Source organism: Silene latifolia, unplaced genomic scaffold (assembly GCF_048544455.1).
Source record: "Silene latifolia isolate original U9 population unplaced genomic scaffold, ASM4854445v1 scaffold_833, whole genome shotgun sequence".
In the NCBI taxonomy this organism is placed as follows: Eukaryota; Viridiplantae; Streptophyta; class Magnoliopsida; order Caryophyllales; family Caryophyllaceae; genus Silene; species Silene latifolia.
The window spans coordinates 2,154-9,803 of NW_027413745.1; the positions used below are offsets into that span (position 1 = coordinate 2,154).

Genomic DNA, 7,650 nt, shown 5'->3' on the forward strand with positions numbered 1-7,650 from the left:
AATGGGCACGGGTTTTGCAGGTGTTTGGAGCGGGTTTTGGACTCGGGTTTGAGCTGAACGAAAACAGGGGGCTGTTTGTGTCGTGTTGTTTGGGGCCTGTTTTGGAGTGTTGGAGACGGGTTTTGTGGAGGGTTTTCATGGTGGGTTTGGACGTGGGAATGGTGGGTAGTGTGGAGTACGGGTTGGTGGTGATGGTTTGCGGGTTTGGACCAAGTTTGGAGCAAAACAAACGGGCTATGTTGAACACGGGTTGGGAAGGAGTTGGGCTATGTTGGGGGGCTTGGGACGAGATTTGGGATGTGGATAAGGGGGTTCGAACTGGGGTTGGATGGGTAGAAGCCTAGGTTGGTTAGTGTACTCGAGATTCGTGCCAACTCGTAAAGAAAACGGGCTCAAAAACCGAGCTATAATCGAGCTCCAAAACACGTGTTCAAAACGAGTTTTTTTTTGATTTTTAAATCGATTTTTCAAATCAATTAACACATTAAAATAAATGATTTTTCAAATCAAATATACTCATAAAATGATTTTTCAAATCAAATATTTATCTTATTTTCAATAAAATAAACTTGAGAAAATAAATTCAAAATAGAGTAAAATGAATTCACCTTAAAAAAAGCTTTAATTTAAATATCATTTAAATTAATAAAATACTCCGTCGACAACGCTCATTCTACATCGTAAAACGAACCCAAATAATGACAATGACAACTAATAAATACATGTGTCCTATCATCATCGGGTGTTTGTCGGGTTCTCTATAAATTCCAATATCGACGGATATGGGTATCTACAACTTGTCTCGGACAAGTGGGAGATTGTTGGAGTAAGTGTCCTCAATAATAGTGCGATCACATGTTTAAATATCATGATGAGAATAAGCGGGGATGATTCAGTAATATTGTCAACTGATCAACAATAATCGGTAATGATTAGCTAACTAGAGTTTGACATTACTGTTATTTGACGGTGGTGATCAGTTGATCCCTTAAGGTCACACCTATAGGGAAATTCCCTTAATAGATAAGTTAATTAATTGTATATCGATACAAGTTAAATAACTCCTTAAAATTGAACAATTTATTTTGTGAGTGAGAATCTGTATCTTATTGTAATTCGATTAAATAAGATTCGTTTTAGTAATTAAAATGTTTATATTACTAAAATTTTATTATTGTTTATGAAACAATTGAGATAAGTATGAATAGTTAATTATAATTACAAGATGTTGTGAATTATATTAACATGACCGATTTTATACCATGTAATTATGAATTACTAGACAATTTGTTATATGTAATTTAATTAGTTTATATAATGATATTTAATTGTTAAATATGCATTAAAATAATTAACAACATGATACATGCTACATGTTACATAATGAATGACCATATTACAAATGACAAATTGACAAATATAAAATGGATGTCCATTTTATGGGTGGACCGAAAAATTGGAGGGTTTTAGGGTTAGTGGATGTTTTATTTTAAGTATAAAATAAACACAATGATTACCCTAAAAACTAGCCTTGCATACCTACTATTTTGATAAGAGGAAAAGCAAAAGGTGAAGGCCATGCATTCACCTTCTTCACCCCTCCTACCCGGCCTCCCTTATCAAAAACAGAGCTTGGCCCTTATTTTATATACTTACTCTTATGCAAAATAATCTTATGCATTATTCTTCTCCCACATCTCTCTAAAATAGTTTTAGATCTTAATCTTGTTCAAACTAAATTCTAATAATTCCTCCATATTACTAGTGTAGTAACTACTATATTATTAGAATTTTATTTTAAGGAAACTAAGACTAATATCTAGTTAATATTCTTATTAGTTTTTAAGGGTTTGTTTTGGGTGAAACAAGAGGAGAATCTCTATACTTGAGATTTGGTTTGGAGGATCATCCATAATCTTTTAGCTCAAGAACAAATAAGGAAGGTGTCCTTATTTGTGCCCAAAGTTTCGGACCATTTAACAATGTAAGGAACATTGTTTTCTTCTTTATCTCTTTTATTTTGTTATGCATGCACTAGATCCATAATCACTAAGTTAATATGTTAATTAAATCACAATTAGAAATGTCTAATAATAGGTATATAAACCCAACAGAGAGGGGCTTGCTCATTGTGTGCAATACTACAAATCCAGGCAACTACAACGCCCCTTTAACAACGCTTATTCACGGAAATAACCTTAGACGTTGTAGAATGTATGGCGCGAATTTTACAAAATTTAATTACAACGGTTATGGTTATATAACCGTTGTTATAAGTTTTAACAACGGGTCAAACATGCACAACCGTTGTTTATAATTTGGCGCAAAATTGGCGCAAAGTTAGTGAAAAGTAATCACAACGGTTATTTTTTAAACCCGTTGTTAAAACTTTTTAACAACGGTTTTTGTTTAACAACCGTTGTCAATACTTTCCATACTATAAACCACACAAACACAGATCAGCTACAGCCACAAAACACAAACCTTAACACAAACCCAAACACAAACACAAACACAAACACAAACACAAACACAAACACAAACACAAACACACACTTTCTCATCGTCTCTTTCTCTCTTTCTCATTGTCGCTTTATCATCTCGCCGTCACTGTTGGTTTCACCGTGTAACACCCCACGGTAATTGAAGAGGTCCATTGATAGGCTTAAATGACTAGTGCTTAAAGGGATTGAAAGTACTACTCATATCAACAAAGTGCACTTTCTTTTATGGTCATCCATGCGAAAGAACTCCAAAGTTAAGCGTGCTTGGCTGTGAGTAATCTTAGGATGGGTGACCTCCTGGGAAGCTTCCTGGGATGCGCATGAGTGAGGACAAAATGCGCTATAAAAGACCTGTGTTGATCTGTGGGCCATGTACACAGCCTGGTGAGCTATCATAAGTAACCGCTCCCGACCCGGTTTGGGTCGGGGTGTTACACATCGTCTCTTACTTTCTCTAATTATCAGGTAAATCTCGCCGTCACTGTTGGTTTCATCGTCTTTCATCGTCATTATTTTCTTTTTCTAATTATTTCATTTGCATGTATGTGTTTTTATCGATCATTATGTTATTTCTCTAAGTATTATTCGCTTAATTAGCTAGTAAAACAAATTAAATAAAATAAAACAAAGAAGAAGCAAGATGATAGAGAGGAATGCATGATAACCTTAATTAATTAAATAATATATATATATATATATATATATATATATATATATATATATATATATATATATATATATATATATATATATATATATATATATATATATATACATAAATACATAAATTAAAAAAAGAATTACATTGATAAAAATGCAATTCTTATATTTTCATAGAGAGTCTTATTCTCTTCTATAATATCCATCCTCTCCTCCTTGGCTATTTCGAGGTTTCGTTTAGGAGTTGCTATATCGTCATATAGCCGCAAGCTATTTCGCTCTGTCATAAATTAAAAAAAGAATTACATTGATAAAAATGTAATTCTTATATTTTCATAGAGAGTCTTATTCTCTTCTATGATATCCATCCTATCCTCTTTAGCTATTTGGAGGTTTCGTTCAGCAGTTGCTATATCGTCATATAGCTGCAACAACTGCTGCTCTGTCAAGCCATCTTTTTTGGCGTCCTTGAGTGCGGATCGAGCATCCACAAGGTAGCTCCTGAAACTGTCTTCAATGTGGTGCAACCGGCGGATGAAACTGTTTTTGTTCTCAATCACAGTAAGAGTCTTAAGGATGATATCATTCATTTTGTTGATGAAGTTTGGAGTTTGTTTGAAAGATTAATTAGGGTTTGGAGTTTGTTTTAGCAGTTAGGGTTTGGAGATAGTCAGATAATGGAATGGTGGTTGAGATAATGCATGTATTTATACTAAGTAATGTGTGGTTTGAGTTGTTTTTTAATTAATATATGTTTAGGAAGTTCTGCCATAATCATCATCATATCTCTCTCTGCTGCTTCAAATCTTATTATAACCCATCTCGTTCCATATTGTCCATTCATATGCACAGGGATGGCAGTAATAATGCATGCATCAGAATTATAACGGGCCGTAATTATGCATGCATCTAGTAATATTTTATTTAATTTTTTTTTATTTTTTAAAAATAAACAACTACGGTTATTGAGAAACAACCCATTGTTTTTAAAAATAAACAACAACGGTTATTGAGAAAAAATCGTTGTTATAACTTTCTTACCAAAATTGAGTCACACTTTCCACAACGGGTTTTTATACTTAAAACCGTTGTTAATAGTTTTAACAACGGGTTCCTTAAGAAAACCAACCGTTGTTAAAAACTTTTACAACGGACGCTTTAACAACGTCCGCTTTTTTATATAACAACGGTTTTTAACCGTTGTTATAGCCTGTATCTGTAGTAGTGGTGGGGGGATGTTGAATCAGAATATTTGAAGCGTTCTCACAAGCATGTGTACAGGGAAAATCGTCGATGGTTATACCCTGATCATCATTATCATAAGCTTCACAAGGCGTTTAATGGGTGTCCTGAGCAACGTGGGAGTCCTTAGATTTTGAATGGTCATGAAGTGTATGAGAAAGTGAAAGATATTGAGAACGTATAGGAAGAAGGGACCTAAGTTGTCTGCTCGTGGTTATAAAAAAAACCATATTTTTTACCAAACTTCAATACTGGCGTGACCTCCCGGTTAGACCACTAGTAGAAAACCCCCTATTGCGTCAATTGAATTACGTCGGTTCTAAATAAACTGACGTAAAAAGTACTCACTTTTAGCGGGAATGCCTTTTCGCCTTATAGTTATGCTTTTTGGGTCGGTTTTTTTTAACAAAACCGATGTAATTATTGCGTCACTTATGAGCAAAACTGGCATATTTAATCAAATACATCAGTTATGTTCTTCAACTGATATATTTGATATACGCTTTTTGCATCAATTGTTCTCAAAACCGATGCAAATGATATTTGATTTAAAAAAAAAAAACAGAATATTTGAACACAATAAACGCACGGCCTCTCATATTATCTACTCATATCAAATAAAACTATACATCTCGCAAACCCTACTATTGCTCAATCATCCCACCACCACCATCACCATGCCCCCACTGCTACTGTCGCACCTCCACCACCACCACAGTGAATGTGTTATCCTCGAGAAGCGAGCGTCCCCATCCGTTGCGGTCTTGTTCGTCCACGCCGCAATCCAGAGCGCGGTTTGTCCATGTTCGCCATTCAGATCTCGTTTCAGCCGTTGTCGTGCCGCCATCGGTTTCCATCGATATGTAGTTGGTATAACTCTCTACTAGCATACTTACTTTATTAATTATAATTTTCAAAGTTTAATTGGGGAAATTGATTAATTAGGGTTATTGAATTTAGGGTTAGGAACATACTTGATTCGGTTTATTATACCAGTATTTTGTAGAATTTTTTATTTAATTTTGTTAATACAAGCAACAGTGAGAGTAGTGACACCAAGTTCAACAATCTCAGAGTCGAGACACTCTTCATTTCTCGCTATTGATACCGAACTTCTTCAACAATGGCTTCCGTCGCATCAATCTCTCGTTCTCATCTTGTAATTCTCTTCCTTTTCGCTTTTCTTTTGGTATTTTTTTTCTTTTCGCATCTCTTATTTCATTTTACTGTCGGTATAATAGTGCTTCGATTCAAGTTTTCGATTTTTTATTTAGGTTAAATGATTGTTGTTACCTGTGTCATATAATAATCAGTATTAAGAGGAACGGATTTGTGTTGTTTAGTTGTTACCTTTGTCAAATACTTCATATACTTTCCCGTCGATGGTGGCTCAAAAAGCTGATGTGACCTACAATGTTCAACCAGTCCTTTTTACATTGAAAACTTCAGGTCACTTTTTTTCCTTTTATTGTTTGGGGTTTCTTTACTTTCCTTAATTATTTGATTCTCTTCACTTTTTTATTACTAATTCTTGTAATTGCTGGTGTCTTTAACTTGTTTACTATTCCCATTATTTATGCTTTGTTCATCAGATGATTTGGGGTTTGGGTGCGGTTGTTGTGTATGGATTTAATCGGTTGTTGTTTAACTTTTAAATTCAGTTGTGTTAGCATGTTTTACTTTGGCTATTGATTAACCTTTAATGTAGTTGTGCTTGCAGGTTTTATTACTGAGAAAAGTCACTTGTATAGCGGTCGCATTCTCTTTGCTCCTTCTGATGATGGTAAGCTTTGTAGCTCTTTTGATATGCTTTTGGTTTTTCCTTCAGTTGGTTTTAAAATCTCTGGCAGTATAAGAGTCCCAAGTCTGTAAACAAATTTGAGGCCTTGGAAAGTTCATATAAGTATAAATGAAACAAATTTGAGGCCTTGAAAAGTTCATATAACTACCTTAGATAAGAGATTGAAACTCGTTTATATCATTTCGCATGTGGCTACTTTGGTACTAGAAGATCATATAAGTATAAATGAATCACTTTGTACTAATCTGTTAGGATGTATTCTTTTCCAAATAACTTGTGGTTTTCTTTTGGCAAATTTGAACTTAAAATAGTGATGTGATTGTTTATCTTATGATGTTGGAGACTGCATTATGAGTTTGCTCTTCTTTTTGGGTTGGTTTACGTTAATTATGTTATAGAATTATTGAGTTACTCCTGCCAAAAGACTATACAGGGGGAACTACGGAGGATTTTTTATTAATGAAGTACAAAATCGGGGTATGGAATTAGCTCATAGTGGGTTTGAACACTGTTACGGTTGATCGAAAGGAACATTAGTATTGTATTGTGTAAAAGATTTGAAGATTAGTCACTTGTGCCAAGCGATATTTGTTTTCCATTCGATTTTGATATGGAAATTTGTATTATGACATTGCAATATACTGTGTGTAGGTTGAAATTTCACTCTTCTAGAGTCCTTGAACAAGCGTTGTTTGTTCTTGGAGCATACGATCAGTGTCGTTGGTGTGTCAAATGCACAAGTTGTCCGTGACAGGGCTGAGGTATTTCTTCCTGAATTTTCTCGGTGACCTTTTTTAGTTTGTAGATTTCAAGTTATATTTATTTACCTCTTTCTGCCTGAAGTTTGCACATGTTATGTGTCTTTGGCTATAGGACAGATTGCTGGACAGAAACTTGAGTACACAGAGTCATTTAACATTGTAATTGCTAGGGTCCTTGGCGAGGGTTCTAGGTGAAAACCTAATTCCATCAGATTATTCAACTGCAATTTGGATTTCCTCGTATCGTCTCTCGTGGTTTATTTTTGTCAGCTGAATATTGCCTTCCCCTAGTTTGCGTTAGTGTTCTTTTTGTAGCTGTCAAAGGTCACGATCCCCAGGTATTGACTTTGCTCGTTCTATTGGAAATTTGGCATCTCTCTTATAACCTCTAGCTCTTGTTTCAGAGAACATACTGCACTTATTTATTTAGTGTTTTTCAGGCACTTATGATTTTGTAGATTGCTCATTTCTGCACCTCCCGCCAACCACCCAGTGATGATTAGGCCGCATGTTTGGTACGCGGAATGATTTATGACAGTTCGTAAGTTTATAGTCAAGTGATAGATCAAATACTTGTGTCTACCCCTTAGTTGTCATCTACGCGCCGATACAGTCGTTTTGACAGTAATTAGAGTTCATTTGGAGTCCGGGTTAAAAAACCGCTTCATTTTCTAATAAACCG

General features: G+C 34.9%; 1 long non-coding RNA gene across 5 annotated transcripts; it reads left to right on the top strand.

Moving 5' to 3' along the window:
- Positions 1 to 4,931: 4,931 nt before the first annotated feature.
- On the top strand, positions 4,932 to 7,140 carry LOC141640485 (uncharacterized). 5 transcript variants are annotated; one of them, XR_012543019.1, is made up of 6 exons: positions 4,932 to 5,276; positions 5,481 to 5,565; positions 5,750 to 5,855; positions 6,127 to 6,189; positions 6,859 to 6,968; positions 7,081 to 7,140. It is a non-coding gene; the product is annotated as an uncharacterized LOC141640485 (long non-coding RNA). The 5 variants fall into 5 exon arrangements; XR_012543018.1 differs by lacking the exon at positions 5,750 to 5,855 and having other exon boundaries at positions 5,448 to 5,565; positions 6,115 to 6,189; XR_012543016.1 differs by lacking the exon at positions 5,750 to 5,855 and having other exon boundaries at positions 6,115 to 6,189.
- Positions 7,141 to 7,650: the final 510 nt, after the last annotated feature.